The following is a 13,524-nucleotide window of genomic DNA, read 5'->3' on the forward strand; positions in this document are numbered from 1 at the left end:
ACTTATCCCCCTCAGGTAACTTAGGGGCCAAAGTTTTTATAGAGTCCATCAGGGCATGAACATAACGCCCCAGCAAGCACGTAGCATTTGATGACTTCAACGCCATACTTCCTGAGGAGAAAGTCTTTTTGGCTGCCTGATCAACTTTCTTTGACTCCCTATCAGCAGGAGATTGGGGGAAAGCACCCGAAGCATGTTTAGAACATGAAGCCTGCACCACCAGGCTCTCCGGAGAAGGATGCGCGGATAAAAAATACGGGTCTCCTGGCGCAACCCTGTATCTCCTTGCCACCTGCCTGCAAACTGCTGGAGCTGACAGAGGCTTCTTCCACACCTCCAACACTGGTTCCAAGAGAGCCTCATTGAAAGGTAACAAAGGCTCCGAAGCCGACGTCGGGGAGTGCAACACCTCTGTAAGCAGATTGGACTTGTATTCCACAGAGGGCAGCTGCAGATCCAACAACTCCGCGGCCTTCTTGATCACAACATGGTAGGGCGCCAATTCCTGTGGTGGAGAAGACCTTGTAGAAGCATGCTCCCACTCCGGGGTGGTATCCAAACCACTTGCTACCTCTATACCTCCAAACTCATCCGAAGAAGAGTCGACTTCACCTTCTTCCACCTCAGCCCGATACCTTTCCTCCTCCAAAACCCTTTGGGCCTCCCGCCTCGATCGATTCCGGGGAGCCGGCGTCGTCGACGTCGTACGCGGAGTCGGTGGAGCCAAAGGCACCGGCGTCGGAGGCGCTACAGGCGGAGTCGGCGGCGCCGGATGCGGCGTCGATGGAGTCGGCCTCGGCGTCAAAGAAGGCTCCGAAGATTGACCATCCATCCGAGGTCGAGCCGGATTCCCAACCGGCGCCGGAAACTGCCAAGAAGGCGCCATCGGCATAAAAGGCAGAAAAGGAGCCTGAGCGTATTGCTGCGGCACTCCCAGAGAAAACGCCATCGGACCCACGGGACCTGCTGGTGCTCCGGATGGGAAGGACGCTCTCTGAAAAATGCCATACATGGCATTCAGAAATCCCGAAGGATCCGTACCTGGAGCCGGGAATTGGGGATAAGGAACTGCCCCTGTATCCTCCTGTGGAGCCACCGGCGTCGGCTCCTCAGAATCCTCCACCGGAGTCGCGGAGTCATCAGGCACCGGAACAGACTCTTCCTGCTCCTGCTCCACATCAGATTCCACCCGACCCGGAGTCGAAGCCTTGGACGGCGCCGGCGCCGGGGAACGAGCTGGAGTCCGCTTCGGAGAGGGAGACTTCGAAGACTTATCAGGAGAAGGCGAAGGAGACAAGACCTTGCTCTGACGTCGACGAGGCGAAGCCGACCTCGACCTCCTAGACTTCGAGGACCGACGCCGAGAAGAATGCTTCCTCTTCTTATGGTGCTTCTTCGACTTCGACGACCTCGAAGCCGAAGACTCCCGCCTGGACTTCTCCTTTTTCCTCCCTCTCTTCTCCTCACCGATCTTCTTCATGAAGAGTTTGGTCTTCCTCTCCTTCAGCGCTTTAGGATTCATGCTCCTACAGCACCCGCACTCATCCACGTCATGATCAGAGGAGAGACACCATAAACAATTCTGATGCGGATCCGTCATGGACATCAGGCCTCCGCACTCCCTACAGGGCTTAAAGCCCGACTTCCTCGTCGAAGACATACCGATTTTAACAAAAATACACCACTAGATTACAAAGTATCTAGAGAGCACTGGGAAAAAACCGTTGCGCGTCGACGGCGCGGAAAAAAGGGAACTGACGTCATCACGCCGACGTGGGCTTCTTATGGCTCCGATGACGTCGTACGGAGTCGCGTGCGGAGCCGATGTATTGTGACGTCGCCCACGTCGACGTGGAATGCTGGGGAAGAAAAGTTCCGTGGAATGCTGGCGCAGGGGATATTCACAAGGTGAGGAATCCACTGGCAGATGTATCCATCAGAAACCCCATACAAGGACAGGGGATGTGCCAGCCTGCCCACCCCACCCCACAGGTGGGGGAGGCGAGGTGAAGCACATCTCCGGGCTCTCGCCATCTTGAAGATGGGAGGCCCTACCCTATCAGGATTAGGCTACTGCCCCCCTCCCACAGGAGAGAGGCAGGATAGGGGGTGTACCCACCCCAGGAGAAGGACCCATTGGTCCCTGGCCTTCACCTACCTGTAACGCCCCTAAATCTAGTATTTAGGGGCACCCTGAACCTTCCTTCCTTAGATTCCAGATAGAAAACTACAAGAAGAGCAAGAAGAACAAGGACCTGCCCTGCAGCTGCTAAAAAGAGAAGAAGACACCAACTGCTTTGGCCCCAGTCCTACCGGCCTGTCGACTCTCGAACCTGCACCAGCGCGGCATCTCTCGTGGCCAGCAACCTCACCAACCCCGGAGGACCTGGCTACCTTTTAGCTCTAAGCCCCTGGGACTCCCACGAGTAGAGGCTCTACTCAAGAAACCTATTTGCTATCCCTGGCACCAGCCCGGGACCGCGGACCCAACACACTCTGCACCAGCCAAGCCTGGCCAGTGCCGGAGTGGACAAAGACCCTGAGGACGACCCCACGGCGACTGTGACCCGGAGTCCGGCACCCAAGGACCCCCCTCGACATCCCGGAAGAAGCCTGCAGCCTCAGAACCAAGTGCCACCCCAGCCGCGATCAACCAGAGGGTAAGATTCCCGACGTCAAAAGGCACCCCTGCACCCGACGCCCTGCGGCCCCCTGTGCCCAATCCCGGGGTACCCACCTAACCTACAACTACCCAACTTACCTCTCGAAGTGGTGGTGGCACCTGAAACATCCACGTCCCCGAGCCTGCAGCCTGTTTCCAAACCGGAACATTCCCACTGATTTCCATTGAGCGCCCGAAGGCTCAAAAGCACCCTGCACCCAGCCGCCCGAGTGGCCCTGGCAGTGCCCTCTCTACACTAACCTACTTCCCCACTTGCCCTGAGTAAGTGACCAGGAGCCCAGCTCCCACAGCCGCGTGGCTTGCCAGACAGCAGCCACCAACCAAGGCCCCCCTATCCCTCATAGGATAACATTGGGCCTAACTCTCTCTGCACCCGGCCGTCCTGAAACCGCTGAGGGTGAACCAACTGTACCTACCTGACACTGGGGGACCCCTGAGTCCATGCCCGGAATTTCAACTCTGCCAGTCGAGTACTTACCCTTAAACCGCTAACTTCATTTTCCTCATAGGGTAACATTGACTGGCTTTTTCTTCAAAAATCTTCTAAGTGTGAACTTTTCAAAACTGCAAAAATTCACCAAAAATCAGCCAAGTGACAAAAACGAATTTACTCACCTGCTCCTAGGTGAGCTCCCAGTGCTGGATCTTGGTGCCCAGCCCTGACCCTGAAAAGTGTTCACAACTATACTTACCTCTAACTCATTTTTCTCCCATAGGAAACCATGGTCTGCTTTTCTGTGAAATTTCTTCTAAGTGTCTATTTTTGCAAAATTGAAATATTCTTTTAAAATCGTACCATTTCTGAAAACGAAATTACTTACCTGCTTTTGATAAGGACCCCAGTCCTGGGTCTAGGCACCCAGTCCTGGATTGCTAAAGTAACGATAAAGTACTCTACCTGCAATGTGAATTTCTTGCCATAGAGATCCATTGAATGTTTTCTTTGAAATATTTTCTAAGTGCTAACTTTTGAAATAGCTAAATATTATTTAAAAATCATTACAGTTATTAAGTCGACTCATCACTTGATTCTGAATACTGACCCAAGGCTGGTTCTAGGAGCCAGACCTGGAATTCCAAAAGTAATCTGAAAAGTAATTTATTACAAATAAACTGAATTTACCATTGAGCTCAATGCATTGTTATGTTTAGGAAATAGGATTGTTTATTGCAACCAACGGTGACTGTTTACACAAATTTATTGCTTAAGACAAAAGTATTTATATTCAACCTCTCATTCTGAGAAAGTATATTTTTACCCCCTTTGTGGTTCTAAAAATAAAACAAGCATATATTTTATATATATAAACCATTGGTCTAGAGTTCAGTTATTGAGTGTGTGAAACCATTTGCTGACTGAGTGTGTACAATAAATGCTTTGCACTGTCCGCTGGTACTGCCTTACTGCTCGACCAAGCTACCACTTTTGAGAGTAAGGTCATACCTAACTTTGACCTCTATCAGCCTCTGGGGGACTGTGGACTCTGTACGCCCTGTACCTATTAGGGAACAGTATATACAGAGCCACTTTCTCACAATGAGCCCTACGCTTGTGTTTGTCGGGGAGGTGCTGCATAAGAGCCTCAAGTTCGTCGTAGTGTGCTCTGTTATAGCGCGCAAGTAGCGCTTGTGTGTTTGCAATGCGCCACATGTTTGCAGCTTGAGAGGCGGTGCGCTTGCCAGACGCGTCTAGGAGTTTGGATTCCTTGTCTGGCGGTGGGGCTTCTCCTGAGGACTGGGAGTTAGCCCGCTTTCTAGCTGTAGAGACAACTAGGGAATCTAAGGGAGCAGGGTCCTTAATGTATGCAGGGTCTGTGGGTGCCGCCTTATACTTTTTCTCTATTCTAGGGTTTAGTACCCTGGCCCTGACAGAGTCTTTGAACATCTCTGCGGCATGCTTGGTGACACCCTTAAGCATGGGTAAGATAGAGGTGGATTTGTCCTGTATGTCGAATGTATCCAGTAAGAAGTCGTCTTCCACTGGTTCAGTGTGCATGTCCACCCCATGGTAGTGTGCTGCTCTCTGCACTAAATGATGGAACCCTAAGGAGTCCTCTGGAGGAGACGGCCTGGATGGGTATAGGTCGTCCTGAGGAATATCGGGTACATCAGGGTTATTGTAATCCTCCCACGGGTCTGGGGTCCCTGGTGGAGTGGGATCCATTGGGGCGTCCGCCGGATAATTGTCCGGGTCCCCGTCGTCCGGATCTGGGGACGGGGCCGGAGAGTAGTGAGGTAAGGGTGGCGGAGACCTGGGAGGGGGTGGAGGAGGTGGAGGAGGTAGGGGAGGTGGTAGTGGGGAGGGCACTCTGAGGGGAGAAGTAGCAGAGTCCTTCCGTTTGGGTGGTGGAGGAGGAGCCGGAGTATCAAGGCGTCTTTTCTTGATAATTAAAGTCAATAGTCCAGTCTTTGGATCTTTGGACAGAGTCTTTTGTAAAGGGTCTGGTGTAAACAGAGCCAATGGCGTCGAGTCGTCCGTCGGCACCGGTGATTTCGGAACCGAGGACTTCGATGGTTTGTGTGCGCCATGCTTTTTTGGGGCCTCCGGTTTTTTCGGCGTCGAAGGAGTTTTCGGCGCCGGAGCGTCGGTGCCGACAGATTTGTGTTTGTGTTTGGTCGGCACCGTGAGTCCAGGCTTCGGCACCGGTGGCTTCGGAGTCGAGCTGGATATTGCTTTCTTCGGTGCCGGATGCTGTTTTTCGGCACCGGGCGTCGGCTGGCTCGATCCCGAGCTGCCGTGAGACTTTGGAGGCTTCGACACCGGGCCCGAAGGTGGGGTGATCGAAGCTTTGGTCTTGGTTTTGCCCAGGCCGGCAGGCGAGGGAGTAACCTGAGTCTCTTTGGTTTTGGCGCGGGGGTGGGAGGGGGCACAGTACTCACGGCCCGCTGCGCCGGTGTGATGTCCTCCACGTCGGAGTCGTCGGCCTCGGAAGCGCTGACGACGTCTTCTTCCTGCTCGGTGTGTGTTTGCCCCGAAGCTTCGGCGCCGTCTCCGATGTCGTCCGGTGGAGCTGCAGACGATGAGTGCGCCATGGTGCGTCGAGCTTTTCGATCCCGGATGGTTTTCTTCGATCGAAAAGACTTACAGGCGGGGCAGTCTCTGGCCTCGTGTTCTGGAGAGAGGCAAAGATTACACACCTGATGGAGGTCGGTGTGGGGAAATTTAGACCCACATTTTGGGCACTTTTTGAACGGAGTCCTTTCCATCGGCCGGGACCAGAGTCGAGGAGGGCCCGAAGGCCGGTGCCGATGTACGGGATGGAGAAAAGTGCCGCTTCGAGAGATGAAGATGATGATGAAGAAACTCGAAGAAACGAGGATTTTCCGTCGAGGCTGGAACCGTAGAAGTTCGAAGCCGGAGCACGAAGTATCACATCCGAGCCCGATGGCGGAAAAAAACAATCTGAGGATGGAGCCGAAGCCCATGCGCAGTACGGACCGAAGGAGGAGTCACCAAACTCGTGACTTCCAAAGACTGTCCAAGAAGAAAAACAAACTGCAAACATCCGGGCCCAACACCAGATGGCGATCTATGCTAAGTGTACAATCTGCAGCTCATATGCCTCGAACCCCACTTTCCTACAAAAAGTTATCACATCTATCTGCACAAAAGAACAAGTTACTTACCTTCGGTAACGCTTTTTCTGGTGGATACAGTATCTGCCTGTGGATTCCTCACCTTGTGAATATCCCCTGCGCCAGCATTCCACTGAACTTTTCTTCCCCAGCATTCCACGTCGACGTGGGCGACGTCATAATACACCGGCTCCGCTCGCGACTCCGATCGACGTCACCGGAGCCATAAGAAGCCCACGTCGGCGTGATGACGTCAGTTCCACCCATTCTTTCCCCGTGCCTTCGAGGCGAACAGGTGGACTAACGACAGACTCAAAGTATACACAGTATACAATACACCAACACATATGCATAGCATACAAAGGAAAAGAATTCTAAATAAACAAGCATTTCCTACAACTGCACAACAAAGCATATCAACAAGACCTATTTCATGGTATACAAAGGTGGACAACGGGGAGGCGGGTGGGTCAGTGAGGAATCCACAGGCAGATACTGTATCCACCAGAAGGAATATGCTACTTACCAGTATGCATCTGTTCTTGGCATGTAGAGCTGCAGAGTTGTACACTTAGCATAGATCGCCATCTGGTGTTGGGCCCGGATGTTTGCAGTTTGTTTTTCTTCTTGGACAGTCTTTGGAAGTCACGAGTTTGGTGACTCCTCCTTCGGTCCGTACTGCGCATGGGCTTCGGCTCCATCCTCAGATTGTTTTTCGCCAACAGGGAAATGATGGAGCTTGGTAATCACAGTGAGAAACCAATGTGTGTAGTATCTAAATAAGATGTACTGGAATGGATACAGGTAGCCGGGGAGGCGGGTGGGCGTGTACAACTCTGCAGCTCTACATGCCAAGAACAGATGCATACTGGTAAGTAGCATATTCCGTTCGAGGCATATGAGCTGCAGATTGTACACTTAGCATAGATTATATAGCAGTACCCAAGCCTAGCGGCGACCACCGGTATCCGTTGCAGTGGTTTGAAATAGTGTCTTTAGTACAGCCTGGCCCACTCTAGCTTGCTGCTTGGAATGCACATCTACACAGTAATGTTTTGTGAAGGTGTGCGGTGTAGACCATGTGGCTGCTTTACAGATGTCATCTAAGGGTATATTCCCTAGAAAGGCCATAGAAGCCCCTAACTTTCTTGTAGAATGGGCTTTAGGCGGAACAGATAATGTTCTTTTAGCCTTTTGGTAGCAAATCTGTATGCATTTTACAATCTACCTAGCTATCCCTGATTTAGAAATGGGGTTGCCTTTATGTGGTGGAGAGAAGGAGACGAACAATTGTTTAGTCTTCCTGAAGGGTTGCGTTCTTTGTATGTAGTATAGCAAGGTCCTTTTTACATCGAGTGTGTGTAAGGCTCTTTCTGCAACAGATTGAGGTTGCGAGAAGAAGACAGGTAATTCCACCGATTGATTGAGATGAAAGGGGGAAATGACCTTGGGCAGGAACTTTGGATTTGTGCGAAGTACGACCTTGCTGTGATGTATTTGTATGAAGGGTTCTTGTATAGTGAACGCTTGTATTTCACCAACCCTTCTAAGGGAAGTGATAGCTACGAGAAAAGCTGTTTTCCAGGTGAGAAACTGTAGCTCGCATTTATGCATTGGTTCGAAGGGCGGACCCATTAGTCGTGTAAGAACTAAATTTAGGTTCCATACAGGGGAAGGTGGTGCCCTGGGAGGAATTACTCGTTTAAGGCCTTCCATGAAGGCTTTAATAGCGGGCACTCTGAAGAGAGATAAATGCTGTTTTGTAGATAAGCAGCGATCGCTGCTAGGTGTAGGCGTATGGATGAATATGCCAGGTTACACCTGTGAAGATGGAGCAGATAGCATATGATGTGCTGTATGGATGCATCTAAAGGGTTGATTGTATTGTTACGGCAGTAAATAACAAATCTTTTCCACTTTGCGGCATAACATGCTCTAGTGGTAGGACGTCTGGCTTCCATGATGATGTTCATGCAATCAGGGGGAAGGTTAAGGTATCCGAATTCTAGGATTTCAGGAGCCAGATCGCCAGGTTGAGCTGAGCTGGGTCCGGGTGCCTGATTTCTCCATGGTTCTGGGTTAGGAGGCATGGGGATAGGTGCAGTTTTTGATGTGGTACCACTGATAGTTGTAGTAGCGTGGTGTACCATGGCTGCCTGGCCCACGTCGGAGCTACCAGAATGAGTATGAGGGAGTGCTGTTGTAGCTTCCTGACCACTAATGGAATTAGTGGGAGAGGTGGAAAGGCGTATGCAAATCTGCCTGACCAGTTCATCCATATCGCATTGCCCTTGGACAATGGGTGTGGGTATCTGGCAGCGAAGCTTGGGCATTTTTTGTTTTCGTGGGTGGCGAAGAGGTCTATCTGAGGATGCCCCCACTGTTGGAAGAATGGCTGAAGAACTTGCGGATGCAGTTCCCATCCGTGTAGTTGTTGCGTTTGTCTGCTGAGCAGATCTGCCATGGTGTTTTGTACGCCTGGAACGTGTTGTGCCAGGAGAAAGATGTTTTGGGGAATTGCCCATCTCCATATGCTCTGGGCTAAGCGGGAGAGCTGGGGAGAGTGTGTCCCCCCCTGTTTTTGGATATAATACATTGCAGTCATGTTGTCTGTGCGAATGAGGACTGCTTTGCCCGAAATCTGTTTTTGGAAAGATTTTAGGGCTAGAAAGATCGCCAAGAGCTCCAGATGGTTGATGTGGAGCAATTTTTGCTGTGGCGTCCATAGACCTTGCATTGTGAGGTGTAGGAGGTGCGCTCCCCAGCCGGAGAGCGATGCGTCCGCTGTTAGAATCACCTGAGGAACCGGGTCCAGGAACGGCCGCCCTTTGGAAAGGTTTGTGGTGTTCCACCACTGCAGAGAGTGATGTGTGCGGCCGTCCACCAACACCAGATCCGTCAGCTGACCCTGGGCCTGGTTCCACTGTTGTGCTAGGCACTCTTGAAGTGGACGCATGTGTAGTCTTGCATGGGGCACTATAAAGATGCAAGACGCCATCATTCCTATGAGCTTCATGAACACTCTTGCTGGAAGAGAGTGTTGGGGAAGGAATGTTTTGCGTAAGGCTTGAATGCTTGTGATTCTGGCTGTGTTTGGATAGGCAATACCTTTGGAGGTGTCTATAGTGGCCCCGAGATATTGCTTTGTGTGAGATGGTATGAGGTGGGACTTTTGGTAGTTCACCGTGAAGCCTAGCTGGTGGAGCAGTTGGATGGTGCTGTTTGTATGCTGCACGCATTGGTGGTAAGACGCGGCTTTTATCAGCCAGTCGTCTAAGTAAGGGAAGACGTGAATGTGTTGACGTCTGAGGTGTGCTGCTACTACCGCTAGGCATTTGGTAAACACCCGTGGTGCGGTGGTGACCCCGAAGGGGAGAACCGTGAATTGGTAATGTTGCCCGTCCACCACGAACCTGAGGTATTTCCTGTGAGAGGGGTGTATTGGAATGTGAAAGTATGCGTCTTTCAGATCCAATGTTGTGAGAAAGTCTCCCTGACAGAGGAGCGGGAGGACTTGTTGTAGGGTGACCATATGGAAATGGTCTGAATGTATGTAGGCATTTAGAGGCCGGAGGTCCAGAATGGGCCTGAGGGTCCCGTCTTTCTTTGGTATTAGGAAATATAGGGAGTAAACCCCTAGATTTTGCTGATTGATGGGGACCTGCTCTATAGCGTGTTTTTGGAGGAGGGAGAGTACCTCCTGTTTGAGCAGTGTGGAATGTTCTTGAGACATTGGGCGGTGCCTTGGTGGGATATTGGGCGGGGTAGATGTTAGCTCGAGACAGTACCCTGACCGAATGATTTGGGTCACCCATTTGTCCGATGTTATGGACTCCCATGCGTGGATAAAGTTTTGTAGTCTGCCCCCGACCGGAGTGGAATGGTCTGGGGGGAGCGGAGGGAAGTCTGTGTGGGCGGGGTGGCAGAACGGGTGTTGTTAGTTTTGCCCCTGCCCTTATTGTTGTTGCCTCTGTAACCACCCCTTTGGTTGCCCTTTGAAAAGGTATTTTGAGGAGGGGATTTGTAGGAGGTAGAGGTGCTATCGGTGGAGAAGCCTCTGCCTGTGCCACGAAAGGAGGAGCGTCGAAAGGAACGTTTAGAGGCTTGTGTTTGGAGTGCCCCCATAGACTTTGCTGTGTCTGTGTCCTTTTTCATCTTTTCCAACGCTTCGTCTACCTTGGGCCCAAAGAGCGTTTGTTGGTCAAAGGGGTGATTGAGTATGGACGCCTGGACTTCAGGCTTAAACCCTGAGATCCTGAGCCAGGCATGGCGACGAAGCAGGACACTGGTATTTATGGCTCTAGAAGCAGTGTCGGCTGCATCGAGGGCACACTTAATGGAGGTGTTTGTAATGAGTTTACCCTCCTGTATTAGCTCATGAGCCCTACGCTTGTGTTTGTCGGGGAGGTGCTGCATAAGAGCCTCAAGTTCGTCGTAGTGTGCTCTGTCATAGCGCGCAAGTAGCGCTTGTGTGTTTGCAATGCGCCACATGTTTGCAGCTTGAGAGGCGGTGCGCTTGCCAGACGCGTCTAGGAGTTTGGATTCCTTGTCTGGCGGTGGGGCTTCTCCTGAGGACTGGGAGTTAGCCCGCTTTCTAGCTGTAGAGACAACTAGGGAATCTAAGGGAGCAGGGCCCTTAATGTATGCAGGGTCTGTGGGTGCCGCCTTATACTTTCTCTATTCTAGGGTTTAGTACCCTGGCCCTGACAGGGTCTTTGAACACCTCTGCGGCATCCTTGGTGACACCCTTAAGTATGGGTAAGATGGAGGTGGATTTGTCCTGTATGTCGAATGTATCCAGTAAGAAGTCGTCTTCCACTGGTTCAGTGTGCATGTCCACCCCATGGTAGTGTGCTGCTCTCTGCACTAAATGATGGAACCCTAAGGAGTCCTCTGGGGGAGACGGCCTGGATGGGTATAGGTCGTCCTGAGGAATATCGGGTACATCAGGGTTATTGTAATCCTCCCACGGGTCTGGGGTCCCTGGTGGAGTGGGATCCATGGGGGCATCCGCCGGATAATTGTCCGGGTCCCCGTCGTCCGGATCTGGGGACGGGGCCGGAGAGTAGTGAGGTAAGGGTGGCGGAGACCTGGGAGGGGGTGGAGGAGGTAGGGGAGGTGGTAGTGGGGAGGGCACTCTGAGGGGAGAAGTAGCAGAGTCCTTCCGTTTGGGTGGTGGAGGAGGAGCCGGAGTATCAAGGCGTCTTTTCTTGATAATTAAAGTCAATAGTCCAGTCTTTGGATCTTTGGACAGAGTCTTTTGTAAAGGGTCTGGTGTAAACAGAGCCAATGGCGTCGAGTCGTCCGTCGGCACCGGTGATTTCGGAACCGAGGACTTCGATGGTTTGTGTGCGCCATGCTTTTTTGGGGCCTCCGGTTTTTTCGGCGTCGAAGGAGTTTTCGGCGCCGGAGCGTCGGTGCCGACAGATTTGTGTTTGTGTTTGGTCGGCACCGAGAGTCCAGGCTTCGGCACCGGTGGCTTCGGAGTCGAGCTGGATATTGCTTTCTTCGGTGCCGGATGCTGTTTTTCGGCACCGGGCGTCGGCTGGCTCGATCCCGAGCTGCCGTGAGACTTTGGAGGCTTCGACACCGGGCCCGAAGGTGGGGTGATCGAAGCTTTGGTCTTGGTTTTGCACAGGCCGGCAGGCGAGGGAGTAACCTGAGTCTCTTTGGTTTTGGGCGCGGGGGTGGGAGGGGGCACAGTACTCACGGCCCGCTGCGCCGGTGTGATGTCCTCCACGTCGGAGTCGTCGGCCTCGGAAGCGCTGACGACGTCTTCTTCCTGCTCGGTGTGTGTTTGCCCCGAAGCTTCGGCGCCGTCTCCGAAGATGTCCGGTGGAGCTGCAGACGATGAGTGCGCCATGGTGCGTCGAGCTTTTCGATCCCGGATGGTTTTCTTCGATCGAAAAGACTTACAGGCGGGGCAGTCTCTGGCCTCGTGTTCTGGAGAGAGGCAAAGATTACACACCTGATGGAGGTCGGTGTGGGGAAATTTAGACCCACATTTTGGGCACTTTTTGAACGGAGTCCTTTCCATCGGCCGGGACCGGAGTCGAGGAGGGCCCGAAGGCCGGTGCCGATGTACGGGATGGAGAAAAGTGCCGCTTCGAGAGATGAAGATGATGATGAAGAAACTCGAAGAAACGAGGATTTTCCGTCGAGGCTGGAACCGTAGAAGTTCGAAGCCGGAGCACGAAGTATCACATCCGAGCCCGATGGCGGAAAAAAACAATCTGAGGATGGAGCCGAAGCCCATGCGCAGTACGGACCGAAGGAGGAGTCACCAAACTCGTGACTTCCAAAGACTGTCCAAGAAGAAAAACAAACTGCAAACATCCGGGCCCAACACCAGATGGCGATCTATGCTAAGTGTACAATCTGCAGCTCATATGCCTCGAACAAAGCGTTACCGAAGGTAAGTAACTTGTTCTTCTGATGGATACATCTGCCAGTGGATTCCTCACCTTGTGAATAGATTCCACAGCAGTCCCCACTCCCGGAGGAGGGTGTCCACCTTCCTATACCAGAAAGTCCTGTAACACAGAGCGCGCGAAGTGGCCCTCCCTCCTCATCTCAGAGTCCAAGCAATAATGCTTTGCGAAAGTATGGAGGGAGGCCCAAGTCGCGGCTTTACAAATATCTGCCACAGGAACACCCCGGGCCAAAGCAGATGTAGAGAGGTGTGGCTCACTGGTTAGAGGCGGCAGATCCGTAAGCAGAGAATCGGCCAGGGATCAGGGTTCAATTCCCGACGCGGCAGGGTCGTGGACCAGGGTCAAAACGGACTCGATAATTCTCGCCTCGGTATCTACTCTAACCAGGAACACACTCGGCAACTCTGGGCATTAGCTTGCCTCATCTCCACAACGGCCCCCCACATTCGCTGGGGATGCCTGGTTTCACCTTGGAGATACCCTGGAGGGACCATCTCACAGTGATAGCCAGGACGGGTTCCCCAGCGGTCTACAGCGCCAGGACGCCTCAGGGCAGCAGTGCGCTTTACAAGACACATACATTTACATGTAGAGGCTTTAGCTCTAGTTGAATGCGCTCTAATGCTATCAGGAGGAGTCTTACCAGCCAAGGCGTAGCAGATCTTGATGGTCAGAATTATCCATCTTGACAGCGTGCGCTTGTGCACCGCCTTCCCCTTAGAACGACCAATGTAGCCAATAAAGAGCTGGTCATCAAGGCGAAAGTCCTTGGTTCTATCCAGATAAAAACTAACAGCCCTCTTTGGGTCCAAACGATGGAGTCTTTCCTCC

The sequence above is a fragment of the Triturus cristatus genome, chromosome 6 (genome assembly GCF_964204655.1).
Source record: "Triturus cristatus chromosome 6, aTriCri1.1, whole genome shotgun sequence".
NCBI classification, from domain to species: Eukaryota; Metazoa; Chordata; class Amphibia; order Caudata; family Salamandridae; genus Triturus; species Triturus cristatus.